Here is a 17,001-nt window from a genome sequence, read left to right as displayed (position 1 = left end):
TTGTAAAGCACACACGGATCTGAATGTTGCAGACCCGTTGACTAAAACCTCTCTCGTAAGCATAACATGATCAAACCCTAGAACTCATTCAGTGTTAATCACATGGTGATGTGAACTAGATTATTGACTCTAGTAAACTCTTGGGTATTAGTCACATGGCAATGTGAACTTTGAGTGTTAATCACATGGTGATGTGAACTAGATTATTGACTCTAGTGCAAGTGGGAGACTGTTGGAAATATGCCCTAGAGGCAATAATAAAATGGTTATTATTGTATTTCCTTGTTCATGATAATTGCCTATTGTTCATGCTATAATTGTATTAACTGGAAACCGTAATACATGTGTGAATACATAGACCACAACATGTCCCTAGTAAGCCTCTAGTTGACTAGCTCGTTGATCAATAGATGGTTATGGTTTCCTGACCATGGACATTGGATGTCATTGATAATGGGATCACATCATTAGGAGAATGATGTGATGGACAAGACCCAATCCTAAGCATAGCACAAGATCGTGTAGTTCGTTTGCTAAGAGCTTTTCTAATGTCAAGTATCGTTTCCTTAGACCATGAGATTGTGCAACTCCCGGATACTGTAGGAATGCTTTGGGTGTACCAAACGTCACAACGTAACCTGGTGGCTATAAAGGTGCACTACAGGTATCTCCGAAAGTGTCTGTTGGGTTGGCACGAATCGAGACTGGGATTTGTCACTCCGTATGACAGAGAGGTATCTCTGGGCCCACTCGGTAATGCATCATCATAATGAGCTCAATGTGACTAATGAGTTAGCCATGGGATCATGCGTTACGGAACGAGTAAAGAGACTTGCCGGTAACGAGATTGAACGAGGTATTGGGATACCGACGATCGAATCTCGGGCAAGTAACATACCAATAGACAAAGGGAATTTTATACGGGATTGATTGAATCCCCGACATCGTGGTTCATCCGATAAGATCATCGTGGAACATGTGGGAGCCAATATGGGTATCCAGATCCCGCTATTGGTTATTGGCCGGAGAGGTGTCTCGGTCATGTCTGCATGGTTCCCGAACCCGTAGGGTCTACACACTTAAGGTTCGGTGACGCTAGAGTTGTTATGGGAAATAGTATGTGGTTACCGAAGGTTATTCAGAGTCCCGGATGAGATCCCGGACATGACGAGGAGCTCCGGAATGGTCCGGAGGTGAAGATCGGTATATTGGACGAAGGGTATTGGAGTCCGGAATTGTTCCGGGGGTACCAAGCTATGGCCAGCATGTCCGAAAGGGGTTTCGGAGGCCCCGACAAGCGTTGGGGGGCTTATGGGCCAAGGGGAAGGGGCAAACCAGCCCACTAAGGGGCTGTGCGCCCCTCCCAACCCCTCTCACGTAACCAGGAGAGGTGGGGGCGCCACCCCTAGGGCAGTCGCCCCTCCCGGCTTGGGGGCAAGTTTCCTAGGGGGTGGGGGTGCCCAAACCCATCTAGGGTTTCCCCTGGCCGCCGCCTCCTCCTCTAGATCCATCTAGAGGGGCCGGCCCCCTCTCCCCTTCCCCCTATATATAGTGAGGGGGTGGGAGGGCAGCCACAGCCCTTGCCTGGCGCAGCCCTCTCCTCCTCCAACTCCTCCTCCTCCGTAGTGCTTAGCGAAGCTCTGCCGGAGAACCATGAGCTCCATTGCCAGCATGCCGTCGTGCTGCTAGAGTTCTCCCTCAACTTCTCCTCTCCCCTTGCTGGATCAAGAAGGAGGAGACGTCCCCGGGCTGTACGTGTGTTGAACGCGGAGGCGCCGTCCGTTCGGCGCTAGATTGGATCTTCCGCAATTTGAATCGCCGCGAGTACGACTCCATCAACCGCGTTCTTGTAACGCTTCCGCTTAGCCATCTTCAAGGGTATGAAGATGCACTCCCTCTCTCTCGTTGCTAGCATCTCCTAGATTGATCTTGGTGACACGTAGGAAAATTTTGAATTATTGCTACGTTCCCCAACAGCTTTGCCTCCCAACCTTTTACCTCAAGGGTAATGTCAACACAATAGTAGTTCGTTATAATAATGATCATGATGCCCTCATGTCCGTATTTTTTATCGACACCTCTATCTCTAAACATGGGGACATATTTTTCGATTTCGGCTTCCGCTTGAGGACAAGCGAGGTCTAAGCTTGGGGGAGTTAATACATCCATTTTGCATCATGCTTTTATATCGATATTTATTGCATTATGGGCTGTTATTACACATTATGTCACAATACTTATGCCTATTCTCTCTTATTTTACAAGGTTTACACAAAGAGGGAGAATGCCGGCAGCTGGAATTCTGGGCTGGAAAAGGAGCAAATATTAGAGACCTATTCTGCACAACTCCAAAAGTCCTGAAACTCCACGGAAGTCAGTTTTGGAATATATAAAACATATTTGGCGAAGAAAGCACCGGAGGGGGGCCACCCACCGTCCACGAGGGTGGGGGCGCGCCCTACCCCCCTGGGAGCGCCCCCCTGCCTCGTGGGCCCCCTGGCAGGCCTCCGGTGCCCATCTCTTGCTATATGAAGTCTTTTGCCCTGGAAAAAATCAGAAGGAAGTTTTCAGGAGAAGCGCCGCCGTCTCGAGGCGGAACCAATCTAGGGACTCCGCGGAGCTGTTCTGCCGGGGAAACATCCCTCCGGGAGGGGGGAATCATCACCATCGTCATCACCATTGATCCTCTCATTGGGAGGGGGTTAATATCCATCAACATCTTCACCAGTACCATCTCCTCTCAAACCCTAGTTCATCTCTTGTATCCAATCTTTGTCTCAAAACCTCAGATTGGTACCTGTGGGTTGCTAGTAGTGTTAATTACTCCTTGTAGTTGATGCTAGTTGGTTTATTTGGTGGAAGATCATATGTTCAGATCCTTTATGCATATTAATACCCCTCTGACTATGAACATGAATATGATTTGTGAGTAGTTACGTTTGTTCCTAAGGACATGGGAGAAGTCTTGCTATAAGTAGTCATGTGTATTTGGTATTCGTTCGATATTTTGATGAGATGTGTGTTGTCTTTCCTCTAGTGGTGTTATGTGAACGTCGACTACATGACACTTCACCATTGTTTGGGACTAGAGGAAGGCATTGGGAAGTAATAAGTAGATGATGGGTTGCTAGAGTGACAGAAGCTTAAACCCTAGTTTATGCGTTGCTTCGTAAGGGGCTGATTTGGATCCATATGTTTCATGCTATGGTTAGGTTTACCTTAATACTTCTTTTGTAGTTGCGGATGCTTGCAATAGGGGTTAATCATAAGTGGGATGCTTGTCCAAGGAAGGGCAGTACCCAAGCACCGGTCCACCCACATATCAAATTATCAAAGTAGCGAACATGAATCATATGAGCATGATGAAAACTAGCTTGACGATAATTCCCATGTGTCCTCGGGAGCGTTTTCCTTTATATAAGAGTTTTTCCAGGCTTGTCCTTTGCTACAAAAAGGATTGGGCCACCTTGCTGCACCTTGTTTACTTTTGTTACTTGTTACCCGTTACAAATTACCTTATCACAAAACTATCTGCTACCGATAATTTCAGTGCTTGCAGAGAATACCTTACTGAAAACCGCTTGTCATTTCCTTCTGCTCCTCATTGGGTTCTTCACTCTTACTTATCGAAAGGACTAAGATAGATCCCCTATACTTATGGGTCATCACTGCCCTAGATACTTGGCGGATAAGAAGGATGGCAAAGTGAACAAAAGTATATTTGATATACATGTTATTGATGTGTACTTTACTAGTGTTTATAGCAACCCCTCAGTATTTGATACTGCTTTAGTTGCTAAGAGTAGTAACTAAAACATGAGTTGCAGAATGAGCACAGACTAGTTATGGGCGAAGTGACGACGTGTGATGGAAATGATTCCAAGGTTGAGAAGATCACCATCGCACACTCCCTGTACCTTCGAGATTAGTGTTGGACCTAAATAAATTTTATTTAGTGTTTGCGTTGAGCATGAATATGATTTGATCATGTTTATTGCGATAAGGTTATTCAATTAAGTCAAAGAATAATTGTTGTTCTATTTACATGAATAAAACCTTCTATGGTCATACATCCAATGTAAATGGTTTATTGGATCTCGATAGTAGTGATACACACATTCATAGTATTGAAGCCAAAAGATATAAGTTTAATAATGATAGTGCAACTTATTTGTGGCACTGCCATTTAGGTCATATTGGTATAAAGCGCGGGAAGAAACTCCATGCTGATGGGCTTTTGGAATCACTTGATTATGAATCATTTGATGCTTGCGAACCATGCCTCATGGGCAAGATGACTAGGACTCCATTCTCCGAAACAATGGAGCGAGCCACTGACTTATTGGAAATAATACATACCGATGTATGCGGTCCGATGAGTGTTGAGGCTCGCGGCGGGTATCATTATTTTCTGACCTTCACAGATGATTTGAGCATATATGGGTATATCTACTTGATGAAACACAAGTCCGAAACATTTGAAAAGTTCAAAGAATTTCAGAGTGAAGTAGAGAATCATCGTAACAAGAAAATAAAGTTTCGACGATCTGACCGCAGAGGCAAATACTTGAGTTACGGGTTTGGCCTTCAATTAAAACAATGTGCAATAGTTTCACAAACTCATGCCACATGGAACACCACAACATAATCGTGTGTCTGAACGTCATAACCGTACTTTATTGGATATAGTGCAATCTATGATGTCTCTTACCGATTTACCACTATCGTTTTGGGGTTATGCATTACAGACAGCTACATTCACGTTAAATAGGGCACCGTCTAAATCCGTTGAGACGACACCGTATGAACTATGGTTTGGCAAGAAACCTAAGTTGTCGTTTCTTAAAGTTTGGGGTTGCGATGCTTATGTGAAAAAGTTTTAACCTGATAAGCTCAAACCCAAATCGGAGAAGTGCGTCTTCATAGGATACCCAAAAGAAAATGTTGGGTACACCTTCTATCACAGATCCGAAGGCAAGATCTTTGTTGCTAAGAATGGATCCTTTCTAGAGAAGGAGTTTCTCTCGAAAGAAGTGAGTGGGAGGAATGTAGAACTTGATAAGGTAATTGTACCTTCTCCCGAATTGGAAAGTAGTTCATCACAGAAATCAGTTCCCGTGATGCCTACACCGATTAGTGAGGAAGTTAATGATGATGATCATGAAACTTCAGATCAAGTCACTATCAAACCTCGTAGGTCAACCAGAATATGTTCCGCACCAGAGTGGTACGGTAATCCTGTTCTAGAAATCATGTTACTAGACCATGACAAACCTACGAACTATGAGGAAGCGATGATGAGCCCAGATTCCGTGAAATGGCTTGAGGCCATGAAATTTGAGATGGGATCCATGTATGAGAACAAAGTGTGGACTTTTGCCCGATGATCGGCAAGCCATAGAGAATAAATGGATCTTCAAGAAGAAGACTGATGCTGACGGTAATGTTATTGTCTACAAAGCTCGACTTGTTGCGAAAGTTTTTTGACAAGTTCAAGGAGTTGACTACGATGAGACCTTCTCACCCGTAGCAATGCGTAAGTCCGTCCGAATCATGTTAGCAATTGCCGCATTTTATGAAATTTGGCAAATGGATGTCAAACCTGCATTCCTTAATGGATTTCTGAAAGAAGAGTTGTATATGATGCAACCAGAAGGTTTTGTCAATCCTAAAGGTGCTAACAAAATGTGCAAGCTCCAGCGATCCATCTATGGACTGGTGCAAGCATCTCGGAGTTGGAATATACTCTTTGATGAGTTGATCAAAGCATATAGTTTTATACAAACTTGCGGTGAAGCCTGTATTTACAAGAAAGTGAGTGGGAGCACTACAGCCTTTCTGATAAGTATATGTGAATGACATATTGTTGATCAGAAATGATGTAGAATTTTCTGGAAAGCATAAAGGAGTGTTTGAAAGGAGTTTTTCAAAGAAAGACCTCGGTGAAGCTGCTTACATATTGAGCATCAAGATCTATAGAGATTGATCAAGACGCTTGATAAGTTTTTTCAATGAGTACATACCTTGACAAGTTTTTGAAGTAGTTCAAAATGGAATAGCCAAAGAAGGAGTTCTTGCCTGTGTTGCAAGGTGTGAAGTTGAGTAAGACTCAAAGCCTGACTACGGCAAAAGATAGAGAGAGAATGAAAGTCATTCCCTATGCCTCAGCCATAGGTTCTATAAAGTATGCCATGCTATGTACCAGACCTATTGTATACCCTGCCCTGAGTTTGGCAAGCGAGTACAATAATGATCTAGGAGTAGATCACTTGACATTGGTGAAAATTATCCTTGGAGGACTAAGGAAATATTTCTCGGTTATGGAGGTGATAAAGAGTTCGTCATAAAGAGTTACCTCGATGCAAGCTTTGACACCGATCTGGATGACTCTGAGTCTCGATCAGGATACATATTAAAAGTGGGAGCATTTAGCTAGAGTAGCTTCGTGCAGAGTATTGTAGACATAGAAATTTGCAAAATACATACGGATCTGAATGTGGTAGACCCATTGACTAAACCTCCCTGACAAGCAAAACATGATCACACCTTAGTACTCTTTGGGTGTTAATCACATGGCGATGTGAACTAGATTATTGACTAGTAAACCCTTTGGGTATTGGTCACATGGCGATGTGAACTATAGAGTTTTAAATCACATGACGATGTGAACTATTGGTATTAAATCACATGGCGATGTGAATTAGATTATTGACTCTATTGCTAGTGGGAGACTGAAGGAAATATGCCCTAGAGGCAATAATAAAGTTGTTATTTATATTTCCTTATATCATGATAAATGTTTATTATTCATGCTAGAATTGTATTAACCGGAAACTTGATACATGTGTGACTACATAGACAAAACAGAGTGTCCCTAGTATGCCTCTACTTGACTAGCTCGTTAATCAAAGATGGTTAAGTTTCCTAGCCATAGACATGTGTTGTCATGTGATGAACGAGATCACATCATTAGAGAATGATGTGATGGACAAGACCCATCCGTTAGCTTAGCATAATGATCGTTTAGTTTTATTGCTATTGCTTTCTTCATGACTTATACATGTTCCTGTGAGTATGAGATTATGCAACTCCCGAATATCAGAGGAACACCTTGTGTGCTATCAAACGTCACAACGTAATTGGGTGATTATAAAGATGCTCTACAGGTGTCTCCGATGGTGTTTGTTGAGTTGGCATAGATCGAGATTAGGATTTGTCACTCCGATTATCGGAGAGGTATCTCTGGGCCCTCTCGGTAATGATCATCACTATAAGCCTTGCAAGCAATGTGACTAATGAGTTAGTTGTGGGATGATGCATTACGGAACGAGTAAAGAGACTTTCCGGTAACGAGATTGAACTAGGTATGATGATACTGACGATCGGATCTCGGGCAAGTAACATACCGATGACAAAGGGAACAACGTATGTTGTTATGCGGTTTGACCGATAAAGATCTTCGTAGAATATGTAGGAGCCAATATGAGCATCCAGGTTTCGCTATTGGTTATTGATTGGAGATGTGTCTCGGTCATGTCTACATAGTTCTCGAACCCGTAGGGTCCGCACGCTTAACGTTCGATGACGATTTGTATTATGAGTTATGTGATTTGATGTACCAAAGTTTGTTCGGACTCCCGGATGAGATCACGGACATGACGACGAGTCTCGAAATGGTCGAGAGGTAAATATTCATATATTAGAAGGTTGCATTCGGACATCGGAATGGTTCCGAGTGATTCGGGCATTTTTCCGGAGTACCGGGAGGTTACCAGAACCCCCCGGGGAAAGATATGGGCCTTATGGGCCATAGGAGGGAGGTTAACCAGCCCACAAGGGGCTGGTACGCCCCCCATAAGGGAGGAGGCCGAATTGGACTTGGGAAGGGGGTGCCAACCCCCTTTCCTTCTCCTACTCCCTATCCTTCCCCTTTTCCCCCTCCGGTAGAAGGAAAAAAGGGTGGGGCCGAATCCTACTAGGACTGGAGTCCTAGTAGGACTCCCCTCTCCCTAGCGCGCCCCTTGTTGGCCGACCTTCTCCTCCCCTCCTTTATATACGGGGGTAGGGGGCACCCCAAAGGCACAACAGACAATCTCTTAGCCGTGTGCAGTGCCCCCCTCCACAGTTACACACCTCGGTCATATCGTCGTAGTGCTTAGGCGAAGCCCTGCGCCGGTAACTTCATCATCACCGTCACCACGCCGTCGTGCTGACGAAACTCTCCCTCGGCCTCAACTAGATCAAGAGTACGAGGGACGTCATCGAGCTGAACGTGTGCTGAACACGGAGGTGCCGTACATTCTGTACTAGGATCGATCGGACCGTGAAGACGTACGACTACATCAACCGCGTTGATAAAATGCTTCCGCTTTCGGTCTACGAGGGTACGTGGACACACTCACCCCTCTCGTTGCTATGCATCTCCTAGATAGATCTTGCGTGATCGTAGGATTTTTTTTGAAATTATCGCGTTCCCCAACACTCTCTACCCTATTTTTCATCATTTTCGCCGCCGCCGATGGATCCCATATGAAAAGTTGCTAGAGATAGTGGAGGCGGAGGATCTGAAAATGTGGCCGCCTGGAAGATCAACTCAGCGACATGGCAAGCCCGCTGGCTAAAAGTTTAGGGAAAGGACGGGGCGGCCGACAAATAGAAGGGCGGTGGGCGGGGCCTGGGAGAGGGTGCAGGAGCCGAATGAGGTCTGGGACGTGAGACGCTGCTGTCGTCAGCCTCCCTATTTCTATGTCGTCAAGCAGCTCGACCGGCAGCCCATGGCTTCCTCCACCATGCTCGTGTCGTATTACGTTAACGTCAATGCGACGCTACTCCATTTTGTCGAGTTGGCATCGCCGCAGCTTGTCCGGTCGCGGACGTCGAGCGTGGATTAGCTCAGTTCTCGCTCTCTATTCGTTGGTGTGTCTTAATAGGGTGAGACATTGTATGACGACGCGAACAACAAATGTTTGAGATGGTCCACGATGGAGCCGGGGGCTGCCACGAGGATTGATACGTCCATTTTGCATCATGCTTTTATATTGATATTTAATGCATTATGGGCTGTTATTACACATTATATCACAATACTTATGCTATTCTCTCTTATTTTACAAGGTTTACATGAAGAGGGAGAATGCCGGCGGTTGGAATTCTGGGATGGAAAAGGAGCAAATATTAGAGACCTATTCTGCACAACTCCAAAAGTCCTGAAACTTCACGGAGCATGTTTTTGAAATATATAAAAAATATTGGGCGAATAAAGTACCAGAGGGGGGCCACCAGCCAGCCACAAGGGTGGAGGGCGCGCCCCCCGACCTTGTGGGCCCCCTGGCAGGCCTCCGGTGCCCATCTTTGGCTATATGGTGTCTTTTACCCTGGAAAAAATCATAAGGAAGCTTTCGGGACGAAGCGCCGCCGTCTCGAGGCGGAACCTGGGCAGAACCAATCTAGGGCTCCGGCGGAGCTGTTCTGCCGGGGAAACATCCCTCCCGGAGGGGGAAGTCATCGCCATCGTCATCACCATCGATCCTCTCATCGAGGGAGGGTCTATGTCCATCAACATCTTCACCAGCACCATCTCCTCTCAAACCCTAGTTCATCTCTTGTATTCGATCTTGGTCCCAAAACCTTAGATTGGTACCTGTGGGTTGCTAGTAGTGTTGATTACTCCTTGTAGTTGATGCTAGTTGGTTTATTTGGTGGAAGATCATATGTTCAGATCCTTTATGCATATTAATACCCCTCTGATTATGAACATGAATATGATTTGTCAGTAGTTACGTTTGTTCCTGGGGACATGGGAGTAGTCATGTGAATTTGGTATTCGTTCGATATTTTGATGAGATGTATGTTGTCTTTCCTCTAGTGGTGTTATGTGAATGTCGACTACATGAAACTTCACCATTGTTTGGGCCTAGAGGAAGGCATTGGGAATTAATAAGTAGATGGTGGGTTACTAGAGTGACAGAAGCTTAAACCCTAGTTTATGCGTTGCTTCGTAAGGGGCTGATTTGGATCCATATGTTTCATGCTATGGTTAGGTTTACCTTAATTCTTCTTTCGTAGTTGCGGATGCTTGCGAGAGGGGTTAATCATAAGTGGGAGACTTGTCCAAGGAAGGGCAACACCCAAGCACCAGTCCACCCACATATCAAATTATCAAAGTAACGAACGCGGATCATATGAGCATGATGAAAACTAACTTGACAACAATTCCCATGTGTTCTCGGGAGCGCTTTGCTTTATATAAGAGTACGTTCAGGCTTGTCCTTTGCTACAAAAAGGATTGGGCCACCTTGCTGCACCTTGTTTACTTTTATTACTTGTTACCCGTTACGACTTATCTATCACAAAACTATTTGTTACCGATAATTTCAGTGCTTGCAGAGAATACCTTACTGAAAACCACTTGTCATTTCCTTCTGCTCCTCATTGGGTTCGACACTCTTACTTATCGAAAGGACTACGATAGATCCCCTATACATGTGGGTCATCAAGGATCGGCAAGTGGATGACTTGGAGTTGGAGGTGCACGCCCAACAATCGGGCACGTAGAGCCGGTCCGACACGTACACCCAGTCACACACGTACACCCAACAGTCAGGCACGTATACCCACCAAGCCGGAGTAGGACGGTAATGAAGACCATGATCAGGAGGAATCGCCAGTCGATCCAAAGAAGAGTGGTAGAGGGGAAAGTTTCAACATGAATGAGGACGAATTACTGTGAGATGCGTGGTTGGCCACTAGCATTTGATCAGATCCATGGCATGGAGCAAAAGGGTGCAACATTTTTGGGCCAATATTCATACTTGGTTCCATGAACACAAGAATTTCAAGCCATACCACAACAAACTCATCCGAAATCGTGGGACGAATTCGCTCAACCATCGATTGTACACCATCGAAGAGTCCGTGAGAATATATTGCAGCCAGTTGAAACAACTAATCGACCGTTGGCCAAGTGGTGCGCTAATCACTGAGCAAGTAAGTCGTTATATGTGTTGGTCATTTGGACAGACATGCAACTTGTTGGCCAAATATACTCTATGGGTTGGTCATTTCACCGGATGTGCAAGTTTGGCCAGATATACTCTATTCGTTGGTCATCTGACCGGATGTGCAAGTATTGACAATATTTCCTTTCTAGCCCTCCCGTGCGTGCAACTTATTTTTGAAGGTAGAAAAGAGGAGCTTCGTTATCATGCATTGCTGGTTGAAATTAAAAGGAGCACCCAAGTGGCAACTATCCATTGTCAACTCCATCAAGACAGTCCGCATCGGCACTGAGGAAGAAGTAGGATCCAATCGACCCAATAAAATATTCACAAATTTACATAAAATGAAAATAAAAATGGAAAAAAGAAGAAAAATATACATTAAGAAGAAAAAAAGAATAGTAGAGGAAACACTGAAGGGGGGGTGTCGGATAGAATCTTCTAGAACCTTACCAAAATAGGGAGTGCCCGTGTACATGGTTGACCCAATTACCTCCACCAGGTGCTTTTTGATTTCTCCTGCCGCGTTTGCTCGCAATAGTAAACAGAGACGCATAGGACTCATTGCACAGACATATGGTTGAAACTTGAAATTGTTGTCCGGTCCGCTCCGGCTCCCAAGTGTTTTGGGAGCAACTAATCAGGGAGTACCCTATGGGGACACTGCTCGAGGAGCACGAGCAAGCCTAACCAGATAGAGATGCGACATGAGGAGCGAGGCTACAATTGTTTTTTCTCAGTTTTTTCCCTAGTTCGTGTGTGCTGCCTAAAATATGTATTTGTACTACATGGTAGAACATAGGTGTGATGCTTGGGGCAGTACATGTGTGCTCCACAAGCTGTGTTGTGTGGTGTTGAACAAGTTGTTGTGCGTCGTGTCAAAGGAATGTTGCATGGTGTTGTACATCTGTGCTGCGTGACACATCAAAGGTTGTTCAATGGAGTGTGGTGTGTTGCTTGCGCAAAATGCACAAAACACCGGGAGCACAAATACTCTATTGTATGGCGAAAAAAATAACTGAAGTGAGCGAGTGACAGTTCCGCGCTCGCGCTCGCGCCGGGACCGCCGCTGCCACCGGCTGATCTCCCTCCTCCGGCTACCTCCGGCCCAGCCAAGCACAGATCTGGGACCCTCCCGGTGTCCTCTCTCCATCCACCCCGAAGCCCGGCGCCGTCTTCGCCGGCTCTCTCCCGCGGAGGAGTTCGAGTCGGGCCCTCCCACTCTTCCTGTCCCGTTCCCGTGCGGCCACGCCGGGCAGCACCGGGGCGCCCCTGCGGGCTCGAGCAGGCCCCCCTACGCCTCCCTCTCCTCTCGCCGCCGCCGGTGGCGTCGCCGGGCAAAGCCCTGGCAGCGTGGCGGCGGCGGGACGCCTCGGTCGCCGTTCTCGAGAGCGGGGGTGGCGCTGCTTCACTGCTCCAGGCGGTGATGCTGCGGGAGGGTGGTGGCTGGCCGTGGCTGGGCGTGCTCAGCTCGGCTGGACGTGGTGCTCAGTCGGGCGGTGGAGGCTGGATCTCGGGGCGGCGGCCCCGGGACGGTGGTGGGTGACGTCGGCTATGGTGTTCACGCGGGCGAAGCAGTGGCCGTGGTATGCCGCCTGGTCCAGCCAGTCTTCGGTCGTGGGGTGCGGCTGCGGGTGAAAACCATGCCTTACTGCATTCGGGGTGACGATGGCACCGTCCACGGGCGTCATGACCCAGTTGAGGGCGTCGTCACTTCAGCTCGTCTCCTAACTGAGTTTCCGGCTATGGGGACTCGTGGATGGTGCTAGTCCAAGATGGTGGCTGACGGCGTTGTCGGGGCGGCGGCCCCGGGTTTGGCGGTGGCGGCTTCGGCCAGGGGGTGGTGCGTGTCTGGCCGCGGCGGATCGTGGGATCTCGTGGCCAGAGTGAGGTCGGTCTCGGCAGAGGAGGTGGTTAGTGGGCGGTGGTCGGTGGTGGCAGGTGGTCGACACATCTCCGAGAGAAATCCTTGCTCCGGTCTTCACCGGAGCCGACAACGGCGGCGCCCGCGGGTGCCGCGATCTTTCTTGGATGCGTCGTCGTGGAGGTTCTCCTCCTTCTACCCATGGCTTTGGCTCCGGAGGGAAACCTCAGATCCGCTGGATCGGGCGATGAAGGTGTCTTAGCGTCTTTCTCCTCCTTGGGGGCGTCGTTTCGGAGCCGGCTACGACTGAGAGACTGGTGGATGATGGCATCTTCGCCGTCAATGGCGGCATCTTTGCCGCATGGTTTGCTGAGGCGGGGCGCTGGTTTTTGTTTGGCAACGATGATGGCATTGAGAGGAGCTTGGGTCGCGGCGTGGTCTTCGGTAGTCGGTTCTTCCCGGCGTGTCTGAGGTACTCTTCCGTGGTTGCTTGGTTGCTTTGAAGTCGGAGCTGCGTTGGAGCGAGTCCAGGTGGTGACGATGACAGACACTCGGTGGTCGTTTGCGGAGGGCACGGTCGGCGCAAGTCCTGCATATTTCCCTTATGTTGCTCGTTGTCGAAGTCGGAGCTGTCGGTTGCTTGCGCGTGTGGCCATCTGTTGGCATGTGCCGTCGTGAATTTTGTTCCATGTCGGTGACCAGGTTGGCCGTGGTGCCCATGTCATGTGGGTTGTGTTGTATCGGTTTTAGCCCGGTTTTCCATCAATTAACCGGGCAATTCTCTTCTTATTAATCAATGAAAATGGCAAGTCTTTTGCCTCATTTAAAAAAAACACAAATACTCTACTGTGGGGAGTTCAAGTATACTAGACTGGAGAGTATAAGTGTACTACAATGGAGAGGAGGGGTACAAGTTGCGTCAATAAAATCATTAAACCTCAACATGAGATCTATTTTTGAAGTTCTCGACGTGAGGAGCACAATAGAGAAAATGCTTCATAATTCAGGCACGTTCACAAGATACTTGATTTGAGAAAATGGATCTCACGAAAAGAGCACCCTAGGGTTATGTCCTATCCTTCTGAACCCGTGGATAACCCATGAAACTCCTTGCTTTTTATAAGATGCATCAAACTCTTTGCTGACGACAAGTGATGTGAGATGCACCACTTATCGCCGCGACACAGCTTAAAAGTTAAAACAAACTTCCGCACAAGGATTCTTAACCAGGGATTTCGACACACCTGATATGTATCGCCTGCTATGAGCGCTGGCCAACCCTATTTGGTGCGTAGGTCGCTACTTCGCGACTGAGCGCATACCCCCCTCCCCCCTCCCCTCGGCACGCTGCGCTACATATATTTAGTCCAACCCATTAGCTCTTTCCATTTCTAGGAAGGTTCTAGAACCTTCCCAAATCGGCCATTTATTTCTTTGTGTGTTCTATCTGCTTTCTTCCTTTTAGATCTTTTCTCTCCTTTTTTCATTTTGGTGTTTCCTTTTTCTTTTTCGTCTCTCTTTTAGTTTTTTCATGCTTGTTTTTCCTTTTATCTTTAAAATTTCTTGTCTTTTACATTTTTCTTTATTTTTTTAATTCGTGAATATTTTAATTAATCATGAATATTTTTTAAATTTGCGAATATTTTCTAGATTTATTAAGTTTTTTTAATTGGGAACATTTTTTAAATTCATGAATTTTTCTTTAAATTGCGAACATTTTTCGAAAACCATGAACAATTTGGAAATTCATAAAGTTTTTTAAATTATGAAGATTTTATGAATTCAAAAATGTTTTCTTCAAATTAGTGAATATTTCAGAAATTGTGAACATTTTTTTAATCTGCAAACATGTTTTCAATCACGATCATTTTTTGGGAACCGGGGGACAATTTGAAATTCATGAAAAAAAACTTTTGACGATCTTTTTTGAATTTGTTAAATAATTTCTAATTGTCGAAATGCTTTTTTAAAGCATGGACATTTTTTGCATTTTTACTAATTTTCTAACCTTCATGAACATTTTCAAAATTTGTGAACATTTTTTGAATTGCTGAACATTTTAAAATTTCGTGCAAATTTCATAAAAACATGAACATTTTTTTACCCCCCCCCCCCCCAAATATATATTTCAAAATCATGAACATTTTAGTGAACATGCAAACATTTTTGAAATAACAATTGTTTTTGAATACGAGAACATTTAATGATTACTTAAACATGTTGTTTTCAAAATGAACATTTTTTGAATTTGAATAACGTTTTGAAAGCCTGAAATATTTTAAGAACCCGTAAGGGCATGGTGGGGAAGCGAAAATCCTACACCTAGGTACGTTTTTGAAAACTCTACGTAATCGTTGCAACTAATTATCCACGGGAGCTATATGCCGCTTCATGCGAGATACCCGGCCATTAGCTCCGAGGGATCGAACCCAGGTCTCCTAGACGATTGGTAGCAATGCTAGCCACTAAGTCATCATGGTGTTCGTGGTAAAACAACAGGGGGCAACATACTTAAGGTAAAAGAGCAAGTTTTTTCTACTGTTTTTTCTGCTTTTTTCTGTTTTTCCCAACAGCTTTCTTCATTTCTTTCTATGTTTTCAATTTTTTTCTTCCTTTTCCATTGTCTTTCTTTCATTTTCTTTGCTTCTTTCTCGGTCTTCACTTTTTTATTTTTTTTATTTTTTTTATTTTGTTTGTTTCTTTCTCATTTTTAATCGGGATTATCATTTTCTCTCTGTTTGCACAATTTTTCTTATATATTTTTGGTATATACCTAACACATTATTTCTAATACATGTTTAATGTTTTAAATACAAGATCAATTTTTTAATAAATGATCAATATTTCTTTATACACACTTAACATTTTTCAGATGCTTGATTAACTTTTTTAAAAACATGATCAAATTTTTTCACACACATTTTATATTTCTCTATACATTTTTCGTATGCATCAGAAACATTTTATATATACACATTTAACATTTTTGAACCGCTTGGTTAATATATTTTAAAAAAAACATGTAAAGTGTTGTTTGTAATATATTTATTTAGAAAATTTGAAAGTATAAAAAAAGTGAAATAAGAAAGCAAAAAATGAGAACAAAAATGCGAATAATAAAAACAAGGTTGTGGGCCTGTGGCTCCCGTGCGCCTGGGCCGGCCCATCTTACGCATGCGTTCACGCGAGAGTGCCCTACGTCTTGCGTGAAGCGAGACATAGTGCCGCCCCTAATTATCTCTTCCCCCTGAATTTTAGGGTGGGGTGGCCCCCTACCTACCCTAATGTCCAATCCTAACCCCCAAGGTAGAACTGCCTGTTAAAGAAATAAAATATATTACTTAGATCGCGTTGCACCTCCTCCCAGTGCAAGAGCTATATATCGGCTGTAATGATTTGTATTTTTTCTTTAATTTTTTTCATGTCTAACTCTTTTCTTCGGTGTTTTCCTCGGTTTTCATTGGGTTTTTCTGTTGAACTTTTTGTGTTTCTTCGATTTTTTTTATTTTCTTTGATTTTTATTGTTACCCATGGTTTTCTCCTGTTTTTGTAGGTTTTTATTTTTTCCAACACATATCTAATTTTTACACACAATGTACATAATCTATATATCTTTAAAAAATACGCATGTTTTAACATTTCTAAATACATGAGTAACATTCTTTTATATTTTTTGGTTCTGATGTCTACCTTTTTTCATACACGCTCACACTGTTTGTGTACATGTAAACTTTTTTTATACATGTTTAACATTTTTCTAAAATATGAATAACATTTTTTAGCGGATTAATTTTTTTTGGTATTTTATGTTGTGATGTCTACTTGTTTTCATACACGCTGTACACTTTTCATGTACGCCTGAATTTTATTTATATAAACATTAAACATTATGAAATACACAATAAGCATCTTTTAAAATATATGTTTTGATGTCTACCTTTTTCATACACATTATACAGTTTTTGTATACGCCTGGAATATTTTTTATGCACATAAAACAATTTTCAAATACATATTCAACATTTTTCCAACACATGTTTACAAACTTTTGTTAGAATGCGTTTAAATAATTTTCTAATAGATGTTGAATTTTTTTAATGATATCGACATTTTTAACTACTATGTTAACAATTTTTACAC

This window comes from Aegilops tauschii, chromosome 4, assembly GCF_002575655.3.
Source record: "Aegilops tauschii subsp. strangulata cultivar AL8/78 chromosome 4, Aet v6.0, whole genome shotgun sequence".
NCBI classification, from domain to species: Eukaryota; Viridiplantae; Streptophyta; class Magnoliopsida; order Poales; family Poaceae; genus Aegilops; species Aegilops tauschii.
The sequence above is the reverse complement of the archived record's forward strand: the minus strand, read 5'-3'. Positions refer to the sequence as shown.